Source organism: Macaca mulatta, chromosome 17 (assembly GCF_049350105.2).
Source record: "Macaca mulatta isolate MMU2019108-1 chromosome 17, T2T-MMU8v2.0, whole genome shotgun sequence".
NCBI lineage: Eukaryota > Metazoa > Chordata > Mammalia > Primates > Cercopithecidae > Macaca > Macaca mulatta.
In genome coordinates, this window is record NC_133422.1 from 61,409,455 (window position 1) to 61,425,549 (window position 16,095).

The window sequence follows — 16,095 nt, forward strand, 5'->3', positions numbered from 1 at the left end:
TGAGTCTTAGAGGTGAGTCTTAATGGAGTCTTAGAGGAGGGATTTTGGGGGCAGGAATTAAAGATTTACACTCCATTAAAGATTTACACTCCATTCCCAATCATGGTGAATAAGTATTGGAATAAATATTATATATGTTACAAATCATGAATTCATTGTGATTTCAATTAATATAATGTGGAGCAGCTGGGATGTGGAATATTTTAAAAGTCATTTTATAGATGAGTTTATGATTATCACTCATTAAATTAGCTAGAAATATTTTCCACATCTGGCCCACCAAAATCCCCAAACTTATGAAGTTAGAAAGTCACATCACTATTAGGAATAGAAAAGTTCCTTCACACAGAGATTGTAGCCATTAAATGTATTAAAATTTAATTTTATCTTTCCAATGGTTTGCTTCCTATGCTCATACAAATACAATTATTTGAGAAACAGAATAAAATGTATTCCTTATCTAATTTTGTCAAGTAATGAATGTCACTTCTTGATTGTAGAAATAGCACTTTATGAAATTACTCCATGATCTCAAGTCTTTTTTTCACTCAACCTCTTTACCAGGAAGACTCTCATCTCAGCTTCAGCTCTAAATCACTTTATTCATGAATAATGAACTAATGATCCTGTGTACTTGTGAATTATTTTAGATATCTAAATTATTGTTAAAATTTACATTCTCACTTTATGTGACAGAATGTCTAATTGAATAGGCACTTGGTATAGCAGCCACTTCCTCAGACTCTCAGAGAATATTAAAGAACAGAGTGAGGTATTAGCAAAACGGGAACAAAAAATTCAACAAAAAGGGATATTTCCTCAGATTAACAGCATTTTTACCTGCACTGTAGAACAATTAAGAATTACTATTCTGCTAAATGCCTAGGCCATTTTCTTAGAAGAAACAAATAAGCACTCTGTAATAGCGCATTTCAAAGACAGGTAATAAAATTTTCAGGCCATAGCAGTATAATAAATGTATCATTAACTTTTTGTAACTAATAAAGATATTTAAGATGCAAGAAAAAGTGTTTTGGGTTTCTTTGTTTTGTTTTTCTGTAATTATCTGCAAAATTTTTAAAGGCTTAGCAAATTTTAATAATAGTCCAGTGAATGACCCCATTAATCTAAAGGCTAAACTGGATGAAGCCTAAATAACCATCTTGTATGTCTTTATATCTTGAGTGGTAAACCAAATAAAGTTCTACAACTTGGAATATTTTAAACAATCACAAGCAACAAACTCCAAGCATTAGCTATGCCTGGATTGGTGAAAACTTGAGTGACAGTAATTGTTAATGCAGTTCATCATCTCTCTCTCTTTCTTTCTCTCAAAATAATATAACATTTTTCATATTCTAAAAGAATATATTAAGCAAATATAAGAACCTACATATACATACACATATAGGTTAGGTTCTTACATTTGCTTAATATAACAGATCCTTTTTTATATATAAAATAAATCATTAAATCATATTATTGTATATACTCATATATACAGAATATATATATCTTTTTATATATAAAAGACATATAATATATAAAATATATACATATATACACATATATAAGCATATACATAAATATACGTATATATAAAATTCAGTGACAAACAAAATTGATAGCAATTTCTCACTTCACAGATGCACATCTCTGAAGAGGGTAAAGTAGATGTTGCCACACAGAATTTCTAGTAATACTAAGATTTATGTTTACTTAATTTGATGTAATCATCATCCAGCATATAATCAATATATTTCCATCTTCCAGCTCCTACTTATCCAAATTTTTGACAAAAATGTTCCATGTTGTTTATAACACATAAGTTTGTCTAGTCAACAATATGCTTACTACATAAAATATCCATGAAAATAGGACCTGAGCATTATCTCTCCATCAAGTTTGGTTTCCTTGTTATTGTTTAATGTTAATTTTCTTTTCCAGAAGGCTCATCTGAATATATTTTTAATATTAGGGTTTTTTCTTTAAAGGACCTCCTTGACTCCAGCTTGCCAGTTATACATCTCATCTGGACCAGAGTTGGTAATATATTTTCTTGTTATTTTTCTGTGAGACAGTGTCCTGAATCTGTCAACAGTCCATAACTTATCTCTATATATAACAGAATTAAGAGGGAGCTCCAAGACATCAGCAGGTGTAAGCTCAATTTTGTTAGATCAATCCAATACTATCTAAAAACTATAAATAGAGAAGAGTAGATGAGACACATTTTTTTTCCATTGTCCAGTGGACAAGAGCAAGGCTAGGAGACATTATAAAGTAATTGATCATGTATGTCAAGACCAAGAATATATGAATTATATAGCCTTACCAAAATTAACTGTCTCCTATATATGTTACCAAAAGGTTACAAAATAAGAAAAAATACATATTAAAGAATCATGAGAGACCTCAAAATAAAATTACTTTCTCCAGTTACATAATATTTTTGAAAGCATAATTTTGATTTCTTTATATACAGAATCCTTTATTAATTCAGTTTTCTTCAAATTTGACTTATACATTGCAATTTCATTTGATTACTTTTTAATTCCATTAACATTTTCACCTGAACTCAAGCCTGAAAAATAATTTTGAATGAAAATTTAGAATGAAGTTGATGTGAAAACAAACAAACAGAACCCGAAGCAAAATGAATTCTGTATTTCAGAAGTAAAGCATGCTTTTCATAAAGGAAATAAAATATTTTCCTCCAGGGAAAATAATAGTGTTTCAATGAAAGATACTAATAAATTTCACTAGCATAAATATAAATGGAAACAAGAAAAAGAGGTAATATAAAAATCATAGTACATATTCAAGATATTAAGAGAAGTCTCATGCATTAATATTTAGGAAGGTAGATAAAGATAGATTATCATGTTTAAGTATATATATATTTTTAATTTAAGATCATATTCTTCCAATTTGGTGGTAGTTTTAAGTTTGTATTTGATAAACGGTGTTTTGTCTAATGCTGCAATGAAAGGCAGTTTCATATAGTCCAGATTTTTTGATAAATATATTAGGATAATGACCAGTAACCTCTACATAATGTTTTCTGACTGTTGACCTAGCATTGAGAAGATTATAACCAGAGGATTCTGGCAGAAGAAAGGCAGAAAATATTCCCTTAGAAAAACAAATGTTTTGATCATCTCTACTGATAGATGCACTCTTCAAATATTTTCTGAGTACTTACTGTGTTTTACATCTATGCTAGCGGTGAGAGTACAGTGGAGGTAAGGTACTGCCACTCTGTCAAGAACTGGCTATGGATCTAACATACTGGGGAAACCACCCACTCCAGCAGAATGATGCAACTTGAAATTCATACCAAGTCTTCAGAAAACCTGTTTGCTTTCCTTGGCAGTGCACCAGCCTGACTCCATCTAAACAATGGTCTTCTCTTTAACTCCTGTTCCTCTTTTGTGATATTAATTCATTTATTCTTTAATATATGTCAACACACTTCTGTTGGAACAGGAGCTCTTTTAATTTTGGAGCTCTTTTTAATTTGTTTCCACTTCACAATTCCCTGACATTCTTAGATAATTATAATGGTTGGTAAAAAAAGAAATATATATATATATATATATATTTATATATATATATATAGGCTAATTGATTACTTATTTCAGATATAAAACTCTGAACAAGTTTGAACTAGTCACACCAACAAACTGAACTGATAAAAATGCCTGCCTTAGAAGACAAAAAGTAGCACAGAAGAGAAAACAGGCCACAGAATTTCCTCATTAAGGATCTTCTAGGGCCAGAGTATATCATATTATTGTCTATCAGTTGTCTTTATTAGCATGTAATTCAGAGATAAAGAATGAAAGTGTTTCATCACTTTAAGCTCTGACTCCTAAAAAAAAAAAAAAAAAAAGATCCTCCTTAAAAAATATAAATGATCCTGAATAGACTACATCTGAGATGTAAAATAGCAGCAAAGAAGAAAACATGTCTGGCCATAGCATAAATGAAGGAAATGTTTAACATTAAAGTTAAGACAATAAAGTTTAAATTTCCCATGAAATGAACTCTAGAGGGGACAACAAATAATTTGCAATCTTCATGAAATGACTCGTCTGATGAAACAGAAGTATTGCTAACACTAGTTATCATTTGAGTGATTACACAGAAACACTTAGTTTTTATGTCATGGAATACATACTCACCATTTATGAAATATATATTTTAAAGAACAAATGAACACATTAAATTTAAAAATAATTAACCAAGAAAATGGTTGTATTTATTTTCCTGAATTTACCTTATGCTTACTTGGGATACTGAATATGAAAACGTGACATCAATAATTCTAACTTCCTAAAAAAATTTGCTGCTTGTAAGAGTAATCATTTCAGAAAGCAAAATTATTAGTATGATGATAAAATAAATGAAAAGAACTTGGGTAGCTTCTCTGCTGTTTACCTGAGGCTTCTCATTTACTTCGAAGGAACAGGGAGTGGGGAGGCTGAATTAGTGGACCTTCCTACCAATTTGCACAAGGATGATAAATAGAGAAAAAGATTCAAAGTTTTGGCCACTATCTTACTATTTACTATTTACTTCATCCTCCTCACACCTTGGTTTAAAATCCAGGACAGGCACATAAAAGCTAACAAGGGTGGGAGCAAAGCAATCAATGAGTGAATAAGCTGTGAAATAATCTGGTAGGAATCCTGATTTAGAAAATCATTTTTTTTGAAATTATGTATTTTATAATAAGATATGTAAAATAGTTTCAATGACTTGAGATAAATGGGATCAGAATTCCATAATCATTCAATTATATTAAGTCCCTTTAGTAGCTAGAGGGAAATTGGATTTGCTGAGTGACTGATTGATTGATTGTGTATGGCATTTGCATCAGCCGAGATCTAGTTGGGAATATAGAGAGCACGTTAGTTGTTTAAACAGAGAGAATTTAACATGGGGAATTGTTAATTGATGGAGGAGTAAGGGTACAAATAAAAAGTGAGAAAAGTAAAGAAAGTAAAAGGATACTGATGTAGCCTAGCAATGAAAAATTGCGAGAAAAACTAGAATACCTGTATAGCTTAGGAAACAAAAGGAAAGGATTCGGGGTTATCAGAAACTAAAAGTCTGGCAGAGAGCCCTATGGAATTAGGACTCAGCCTTCTGCAGAGAGGAAACTGACTGGCCACTCTTGGTAACTCCAAGGGGTAGTGATGAGACTAATTCCAGGAATGCAAAAAAGAAACCAAGAAACTGACACTGCAACCAGAAAATGGCTGCTGCCAGGATGAAGTGCCATTGCTGCGGCAACCCTGAAAGGAATGGCTTGCAAAGCCGGACGCAGTAGCTCCCCTCTCCCCAGCCATTCGGTCTCCCTCTAGCGTGCCCTACTGGCCAAACTTAGTAAGAAGCCAGATGGCAAAGCGGATATGCAGAGTGCGGAGACTAGACCGGGAATCACAAAGCTGGTGGGTTTGGAGCTGAAAGATAACAGCTTAAAAACTGACACTGACGTTTAATTAAGGAAATTAAGATGTGATAACTGATAAGAATTCTTTCATTCTAAATCAGAATATTATTCTGTGGAAAAAACAAGCTAAGGTACTGACTCCAGAAATAGCGCTGAGCCTGCCCAGAGACTAGATGGTTGGGGACTTCTGGAAGCAACAGAAAAGATGAAAATGTTCAAAGCACAATTTTGTCATCAGATCTCCTTTTTTGAGTCTCCTTTGAAAAGAATCACTTCCTCGGTGATTCAGTGACATTGTCTATAAAACTATACTGACTTTTTACCCTACTCAATGCTATATATAAATATAAGCCAAAACCACATAGGACCTGGCTATATTTGGTATGCCTCATCTATCATGGATAGTTAATTTGTGCATTCATCTTTTAAAACTAATAATGAATTTCTGAAACCTTTTAAACGGGCTTAAGTTTTGTAATCCATTTACTGAACATGCCTGCAATGAAAAATTAATTATTAAACAAGAGCTTTGGGAGGACATCAGCAGCCTTGTCACCCACGCACTTGATTGATAACATGTCAGTTTCCAGACCACGGAGGGTGCTGACAACTCTCAAATTTAAACCCGGAAGGGTAATGTTAAGCATGTCATGGCATAAGTCACATTTTTAAATTATTTTTTATTAAATGTTAGATAGAATAAATCCATCCATGCCTCTCAAACTCAGCCTGATTAAATGAGCTGGCACTCTTTCAAATGTAAAGCATGGTTATGGCTTCTCAAGGGCATCGGAAACGCTGAAGCGTAAGACACGGTAAATACAAAAGGCAAAAGAGGTGGACAGTGATATATTCACAAGCACCATGGGCAAAGTGAGGTTTTTGAAAATGCTGAGGCTAACAAAACAAGGGCAGCACGGTCCCCAAATTGGTAAATGCACCTGCAGTGAGAGACTCTGCTTGAGTGCTGGTACATAAAAGTGTCCACCACTAAGGGGAAAAAAACAACAAGTAACAACAACAAAACCCTAAGAAACAGAAAGGAAGAGCTGTAACCAATTTTCAAACCCTAAGTTTTGAGGTTGGGTTAGGAAGTTAGAATTGTTCCATGTTTGTGTCAGTTCTACCCTTTACTTTCACAAAGTTAAGATGGTTTTCTGTGACTATAAAAAAAGAAAAGAACATCTGTTATAGTGTGTCTTCCTGTAGCAAAGACTACTACTTCTTGAGTTTTTCTTCTTTCAGGCAAAGCTCAATCTCACTCTATAAAATGATTGAAAAATTATATATATCAAATATACTCAAACAGTTCAGAGAGAACATATCATCTGCATTACTGCTGTCTAAAAATCCTCTGATATACTAAATTCAAATTAAAAGAACCTAAATGAAGAAAAGAATAATTTACTTAGACCCAACTGGGTCACAATATTTGAAAAATGATACAAATTATTTTCACTGTATATTATGTGTTAGCGTATTCACTTCATTTATTTTTTTTTCAATAATTATTTGCAATTAACTGGGCTGATGGGCTAAACTCTCCGGAAGATACAAATATGTGAACAACACTGTCTAGTCTTGCATAGCTTTGTATTTAATGGGAAAATACAATAAAGGAAAATGTTCTGTCTTATCCAAGAGACACAAGGAAAGTGCTATGTAAACTGAAGCTTGGGTTCTCAGAGGAGGTTTCATTAAGAGAGTATCTTACCAGCAGGACATTTTACTGAATGTTACTATTTTTTGAGGTAGTTGGAGTACATTGGTGAATAGTTACCACTCTCTGATCTTGTGAAGCTTGTATTCTAGTGAGTATAGGCAAATAATATTCAATACACAGTAATAAATATGTTATATGACATATCAGAACATTAGTGTTAAAAAAAAGAGAGAAAGCACAGGATAGTTGGGATTCTGAGTTCTTCATGCTGGGAATAAGTGATTATAGTTTTAATTAGGGTGGGTGAGATGGGCCTCACTGAGAAAGAGACATTTGAAAAAAGATTCTACTACATTCTTTCAACTTTTAAACTAAATAAATTTAACTGTTAAAGGAATAAGTAACTTGATATGTGAAGAATTTTAATAAGCATTGCTAGTGTGAGAGTGTTTTAAGAAAGGAAATAGCATCAACATTATAAATTAAGTTTATGTTTATGCTCAGAGCCTAGTACCAAACTGATATAGAGTAAGCACACAGAAATATTTACTGAATACATGTACAAATAAACTGATAGTATTATGAAATCCCCGAATGAATGTGACCAAATGTGAATAGTCCTATTTGGCTAGCAAGTGTCTGGTTTCTTGCAGAATCATGAAAGGAAAAGCTAACGAGTTAGGTCAAGACCTTATTCCAAATGGAAAGTTAAAGGATTTTATAGAAAATTCAGTATAGAATTGAAAACTAAGTGTTCAGCATCAAGGAAGAAAAGAACAGAGAAAAAGTTGACAGGAATAGCATTGTGCTTTGAAGTAGTGGTTAAGTTTGATTAGATATGAAAGACACTGGAAATGTGGGAGGTGATTATTAGACTCCTAAATATTCCTTTCAAGAGATAACACAGACTTAAGGTAGGATTATTATATTGGAACTTGAAAACTGGGCTATATCCAAAATAAACTTATCCATTCATTCACTGAATCTTTTATCTAGGAAGTGTGTTCATTCATTCGCATTGCTATAAAGGAATACCTGAGGCTGGGTAATTCATAACGAAAAGAGGTTTATCTGGCTCATGGTTCTACAGACTGGACAAGCAGCATGGTCTGGCATCTACCTCTGGTGAGGGCCTCAGGAAACTTACAATTATAGCAGAAGGTGGTGGGAAGCCAACATATCACATGGCAAGAGCAGGAGCAAGAAAGGGAGGGATAAGGTGCCAGGCTCTTTTAAGCAACCAAATCCTGTGTGAATTCAGAGAGGGAGAAGTCATTACCAGGAGGACAGCACCAAGCCATTCATGAGGGATGCGCTCCTAAGACTCAGACACCTCCCATTAGGCTCACCACCAACACTGGAGGGCATCTTTCTTTCTGTTTGTTTGTTTGTTTTGAGACAGAGTCTCACTCTGTTGCCCAGGCTGGAGTGCAGTGGTGCAATCTCAGCTCACTGCAACCTCCACCTCCCGGCTTCAAGCAATTCTCCTGCCTCAGCCTCCCAAGTAGCTGGGACTACAGGCAGATGTCACCTATGCTTAGCTAATTTTTGTATTTTTAGTAGAGACAGGGTTTCACCATGTTGGTCAGACTGGTCTTGATCTTTTGATATCATGATCCACCTGCCTTGGTCTCCCAAAGAGCTGGGATTACAGGTGTCAGCCATCGCTCCTGGCCTGGAGGCCATATTTCAACATGAGATTTAGAGGGAACAAAACTACCAAACCATATCAGGATGAAAAGAAAGAAAAAATAAAAATTCTGGGCCCAGTTACATGCAACACTAGAATAGAGTGAGGATGAAACCTGTCAGTTTGTGTTTGTTTAATTCTCATAGCACTCACAATGCAATCATAAAGACATATAGGTGCAGACTGTGATTGTTGATATTATACAATGAGTGTGCAAAGTGATATGAGAAATTTTTATATGAAAAATTGCCTAAGTTGGACACCCATTTGGGCCTTCAGGGTAAATAATGATTAATCCAGTTTAGAGAGTGGCAATAGTGTCAAGTGAGAAGAGAATGTGCCAGGGCCCGAGGGACAAATAAAGGAGCTTAGAAGAGGGCAGGAATAGCAAGGAGATGATAATCTGGAGATTGTTGGTTTAAGGAGTTCTTGGAATTGAAGAAAATTAACAGCAATGTGTCAACCAATAGAGTTGTTTTTTGTGAAACTCCATAAATGGTTCTTCAACTACCACACATGCCAAGAACTAGTAGTTTTAAAATATCTATCTATAGCTCTGCTCACTCTTCTGAGTTCTGTACTCTCACAATCCTACTGCCTATTGTGATTCCAACCTGTGTGTGTGTGTATATATATGTCATTCAGATCAATATATTCCCAAATTAAACCTATACATCTCCCCTACTTCCTTAAACTTCCTTTCCCCCTTTTTACTTAGTTGGTGAAAGAAACCAAGTTTTAATCTCAGCAGTTGCCAAAATAAAAGACAACATAATTCAAGCATGGTTGACTTCTCCCTCTTCCTCATAGTTAGCCAGGTCCACTTCTACTCACACATTCCTGCCAGTGGTCTCTGCAATATCTCTTATAACCAGCCCTTACACTCAATTATCAGTTTAGTTTCCCATCAATCTTCCACTCAGACTGTTGTAATTAAATTCTAATTATTCTTCTTTCCTTTATTCCTTGTTGTTCAATTCATTCTTTCTACTGCTCCCCATGCAGTCTCTACACAATGAAAAAGTCACAAAATGTCATATTGAAAGGTGATAATGTGCTAGCAGCCCTCACTCTCAGTGCCTCCTCAACCTCCGTGTCCACTCTGGTGGCACTTGAGGAGTCCTTCAGTCCTTCATGGCACTGTGGGAGCTCCTCTCTGGGCTGGCCGAGGCCGGAGCTGGCTCCCTCTGCTTGCGGGGTGGTGTGGAGGGAGAGGCGTGGGCAGAAACTGGGGCTGCCACCACGCTCACGGTCCAGCGTGAGTTCTGGTGGGCACCGCACTCAGAGCAGACAGCGGGTGCCCCTGGCCCAGGGCAGCGAGGGGATCAGCACCAGGGCCAGCAGTTGTGGCGGGTATGCCAGGTCCCCCAGCAGTACTGGCCCACCTGTGCTGCACCAGAGTTCTCACAGGGCCTCAGCTGCTTCCCCGCAGAACAGGGCTCCGGACCTGCAGCCTGGCCATGCCCCAACCCCAACCCCAACCCCTCCCTCTCGCCCCTCCCCACGGTGGGCTCTCTCTCCGCCGAGCCTCCCCACTGCTTGGGCTGAGGAGTATGGGGGCACGGAGCAGTACTAGCAGGCAGTCTCTGACCATGGCCCCGGTGCAATATGCACTGGGTGAAACCACCTGGGCTCCTGAGTCTAGTGGGGACTTGGAAAACTTTTATGTCTAGCTAAGGGATTGTAAATACACCAATCAACTCTCTGTAAAACAGACCAATCAGCTCTCTGTAAAACGGACCAATCAGCTCTCTGTAAAATAGACCAATCAGCTTTCTGTGAAATGGACCAATCAGCAGGATGTGGGTGGGGCCAGATAAAGGAATAAAAGCAGACTGCCCCACCTAGCCAGCCGTAACGCGCTGCAGTCCCATTGTGTTGTGTGGAAGTGGTACTATTTCAGTCTTTACAATAAATTTTGGCGATGCTCACACTTTGGGTCCACACTGCTTATAAAAGCTGTAACACTGACCGGGAAGGTTTGCAGCTTCACTGCTGAAGCCAGTGAGACCACGAACCGACCGGGAAGAAAGAACAAATGCAGACACGCTGCTTTTAAGAGCTTAACGCTCTTCTCAAAGGTCTGCAGCTACACTCCTGTCAGGGAGACCGCTAACCCACCAGAAGGAAGACGCTCCAGACCCATCTGAATGTCTGAAGGAACAAACTCTGGACACACCATCTTTAAAAACTGTAATACCGTGAGGGTCCAAGGCTTCATTTTTGAAGTCAGTGAGACCAAGAATCCACCAACTGTGACAATATTATTAAGGCTCAATTAAAAAAAAAATTAAAGAGCAACAAGTCAATTGTTGCTTAAGTCAACTGTTAACTATAAATGTAATCCAAGATAAACCACCAACTCCTTTGAAGTGCCTGGAGTCCTTTGCCATCAAAATCAGCTTTCTGTCCATGGTGTAATAATAGTTATTTCCCTAGCCAATCCTTTAGAACATCTTGCTTCCCAAGCAGATTGGGTTCTTGCCTACCTCTCTGCCTGTGCTCAGATTGTATATTTTATTCATTTGTACTCAGTCTCACAAACACATACTTCTGCTTCAAGGCCAGGTTAAAATGTCATTTAATCTCTAAATTCAATTAATTCGGTCTGAAATGTCAGGCAAAGTCGAGGTACAGGTTTCAGTCAGCAGCAAATAGAAATATTGATAATAGATGACAGTAGAAAAGGAAGATCCCTTAAAGAGGCGAAGAGGAGCAAACTCAATTATAGTTCTAAGGAGTATACTTCAAGGTTCTACATTCTCTGAACTTTTAAACTAAATATTAGGTTTCATACTGATAAACTAAATATATTTAACTGTTTAAGGAATAAATTTTTATACAGTTAAATATATTTAATTGTTAAAGGAATAGGTAACTTGACATCATTCCTATTCATGTTTCTGGGAAAATACATTTCACAAATAATAGAATCAATGTTTCTTTGTGCAGCAAGAAACTAATACCATTCTTAACTTCTATCCATGCCAAAAAGGGGATTTCCAGATTAATTCATGACCAAGTGATTATATTCACAGTACTTTAAAATAGTGTAAAGCTAAGAAACAAATACCAAAATATTTTCTTCTGTTTTAAAATATTTCTCTCCTGATCCTTTCAAAGTGCTAAAGTCATTTATGGAAAATATTTATTGGTATTTTTTGACTTGCATGTATCAAATACTTGGGTCTATCAGATTTATAAGTATTTATTTACGAAATGGTAGATGAGGAATAGCAATTACAACTACCCACATTTCATAAAAGAGTAAACCAATACTTAGAAAGCCAAACTATCTTGCCAAAGTGACGTAGCTAATAAATTCAACACACAAATAAGTGTGTCTGATTCAAATGTTTATTTTCCAACTAGAGAGCCCATAAGCTTAATTTTATAACAACTTACATAAATAAAAGCGGAGATTTGATGTTTAAGATCCAAATAGTTACTGTGCTTCTATTGACAACATTAGTGTTTAATATAAAACAGCAAACTAATTTTAAAACTGAATTCAACACTTAAAAATTGTGTCTTGAAAGTTTTAAGAATTATGTCCTCGAAAATGATGTCACCAGTTGTAAAGGGGCAATAATAGGGAGCTATGCCATGCTGCAGGGAATCCCAAGTTTTAGTTTGTTACTTTCTCACTACTTACAAAACAAGGGTAGAGAGAAATCCCAATAAGGGAAAAGTACTGGCTTGTTCCCTGCCTGGCGTGGTCTGAGAATGCTCTTGGTACAGCATTCTAAGTACCTAGGAGAGAATGTCAATCCCCTTGGTTTAATTAGGACCAGTGTTGTTTGGCTGTGACTGAAAGCTAGAGAGAGGACAACATGGGAGCTAAGAGACAACAGGAACAGACGGGGCTGTGTATGCTTAGTGGGGCAGAGAGGACGGCAGAGTCCCCCAAGGTAACAGTGAATCCCAGGTACCCTGCTTAAGAGCAGAACCTTGAGGAGGCCATCTTTGTCACTCCCAAACTTGGATATATTAGCTCTATTAGGCTTCTTTAGCTTTTACTTCTTTCTTGCCTTGTTTTAATTTCTACCAGTACAGATAACTACACGGCAGAAAACTTGTAAGAATTTAGTCTTGCTCAGGAAGATTTTCAGCTTATTGATGGTTCCTCACAGTTCCTGTCCAAAAATGTAGGTTTCTGCTGTACTGAGTCATTTGTTAAATAAATATTTATTATGTGAAATAATACCAAGAAATGTGCTCCTTGTTTTCAGAAAGAGTTACAGCCACACTAGTTATATAACAAGTAAGCTAGTTAGATTCTCTTGTGGAATGTCTTTATCTTCAGATTTTCCTTGGGGTGAAAAATTTAAAAGACTTAAAATGTTTGGTTTTATGTAAAGCCACACCATTAATTGTTAAAACATAGAAAGCAGAGTAATTATTAAGAAAAATATTTTACTAAAATTTTAATTTTTTATGTCAATAACCTCGCTATTAAACAGATATTTACTAAGGATATTAAAGCTTCTTATATAAAATCATAAGCTAGTCAATAACTTCCTAATTAAACTCAAATTTAAAAATAGATACAATGATGTTCTCAAAATTTATATTAAAATGCTTATGCTTATAATCTAGACATATACATGATATTGTATTTTATACTGTTAGAATGGTAATCAAATGTGTTCAAGTCTGAATTTTTAAATTTATTAAGTCTGTCCTAAAAGTCATTATTCTGTTTTAAAATTAATTTTACAATTAATCAAGAGTCTAAGAATTAAATCTTTGCATTTCTCGTTTCTCTTTTTTAAGAAGATGGAAAAACCCTCACCAATTTTTAGAGATCAACAATGATCACTGTTTTGTTTCCAGACGGGACTAGTGATGTGCTAAATCTAATTTTTCAGAACTTCGCTTTCACCAAAATAAAGTTATTCTTCCTGAGAATTTAATCTTCTATGGACTTCTTCTTTTTTGTGTGTATTTGCCATCCAACTCTACTTTTAATTAACAGTTTTATTTTGGTATTTTTGTCTCTAATTTAAAATATAATAAATTGTGTTCAAAATGCTATTGATCCATCCATTAATTATCAAGCTATCTGATCTAGTTCTTTCATTTTCTAGTTCTTTAATATCAATTACTAGTTTTTTTTTGTTTTTTTGTTTTTCCAGCCATCTATGTTTTGGGCCTTTCTGTACTCCCTGTGTGTACATAGAGGCTTTTTTTTTTATTTGTTTGTTTGTTTTTAATGTTAAATGTAGAAATCAGATTTAGACAGAGATGATTTTAATGGAGCCACTAATCAGTTTATGAAACCACCTTGACCTTTACCAGACCCAATTTCCTCAGTCTCCCAAACTGATTGACCTGGTTTATTTAAGGAGCTTTCTCACAATTTTAAGTGTATACACATACACATATGCATACACATACACATACACATACACATACACATACATGGTAAGTGTATATGATTTAGAAATTCATTGTACAGAGCAAACATACTAATTAAAGTATTAAGTTATATATCAAAATCGAATTTACAAATAACTACCTTGCAACAAGCTCTTATCTGATTACCAAAAAGCCATTTTATATATAAAAAAATACATTCTGGCCCTTTACATTGGGCTTTGAGCAACTGTAAGTAATGGTAAAAAGAAAAAAAAAATTCATCTCCTTATTCCATAGTATGCTTATTATTAACATGTATTGTTATCACATTGTTTTAAGGAATTATAATGACACAAGTTTACTTTCACATTTCACTTTTTTATTCTATGTGAGGATATCTACACAAGATATGTTTCTTAATATTAATCAGCCCTTGATGGATACACATATTATTAGATAGATATAGCATTTCCAGACTTTGAATGTACCTGGCAACATCACATCCAACAACTTAAATGAAGATGAAAAGAGAACCAACATAGTATGAAGCAGGAACTTTTATTACTTCATGCACTGCCAAGGAGCCTGTCCCGTTGCAAAATTATTCGTGATACACTCAAGATGTTTTACTCTCTAGTCTATTCATTATAACTACAAAATTAAATAACACTTTACAGGAACTCTTTTAGTGATTGCTCCTCATTATTATAGATAGCACAGGAAGTAAGAGTCTTTATTTTAAAAAATAGTCTCTTTAAAAGGTATATCTGTCACAAGTTCTCTATCCTGCTAGTCTTTAGGGAAGGCAGATGGATGTGCCCATTCCCGTGTGCAGGGGAAATGTAACAGACCTGACCGAGCCTCTGATAAATCTTCTCTATAGTCCCGTTAGTTTTGATGAAGTTCTTTGAGAAACTGAGAAGAGTAAAATGCCTGTGAAAAACGTCCCTATTCTGTAGTGTGGTGTTATCAGGACCCTGATTTATTTACTAGAAGGCATTCGGTCACAGAGGTAAAAAGTAACTTTTTTTTTCTTTGTTATATACATTGCTTAGTGCAAACATATGGTTAAAAGCCTAGCTATAGATGGAAAGAATTTTCACAATATAATACATTATCAGATTCCTTTAAAATATTCCCACAAAATATTTGCTTCTTAAATTTTTTAAAAAATGAAATTTATAGGACGGTTGTGGTGGCTTGCATCTGTAATCCCAACACTTTGGGAGGCCCAGGAGGGCGGATCACATGAGGTCAGGAGTTCGAGATCAGCCTGGCCAACAAGGCGAAACCCTGTCTCCATTAAAATCCAAAAATTAGCCGGGCATAGTGGCAGGTGCCTGTAATCCCAGCTACTCAGGAGGCTGAGGCAGGAGAATCACTTGAACCTGGGAGACAGAAGTTGCAGTGAGCTGAGATTGTGCCATTGGACTTCAGCCTCGGTGACAGAGACTCCATCTCAAAAAAGAAAGAGAGAGAGACAGAGAGAGAGAGAGAGAGAGAAAAGAAATTTATAGCATGCATTTTTGTTGTAACATATTTCAAAATAAATATGTTTTAAAATGTTGGCAGTAAGCAATACAGTATGGGCTTCCATGGAGTCCAGGTTGGAATCCAGCTTTTTTCACTTGGGAAAATGTGTGAGTTTGGACATGTTTCTTGAATTGTGCTTCAATTTTCTTAGCAGAAAGTAGATAAAGAAACAGTTTCAAATTTATGGGATTTGGGGAATGATTAAATGAGATATTTTATTTAAGCCTCTTGTTATTCCTGACAAATAATAATAAATAAATGCTTTAGCTACTATTATCAGCATTGTCCAACCAATCTTTGGATTTTTCTCTAACTTTAAAGGACAAAGGTGACTATTTTGAAGTGGTCTACCTAGCAATAAATATTCCTTTCCAAATTATTTTTGTG

The 16,095-nt window shown here is 35.5% G+C and overlaps 1 protein-coding gene and 1 long non-coding RNA gene across 3 annotated transcripts in view; one reads left to right on the forward strand and one right to left on the reverse strand.

Annotated features, from left to right (window-relative positions):
* The window catches only part of PCDH9 (protocadherin 9), a 955,593-nt gene that overhangs the window by 716,457 nt on the left and 223,041 nt on the right, over window positions 1–16,095 (reverse strand).
* LOC106994297 (uncharacterized) lies at window positions 1,831–13,020 on the forward strand. The gene is made up of 3 exons (XR_013407636.1): window positions 1,831–2,046; window positions 7,213–7,272; window positions 12,866–13,020. It is a non-coding gene; the product is annotated as an uncharacterized LOC106994297 (long non-coding RNA).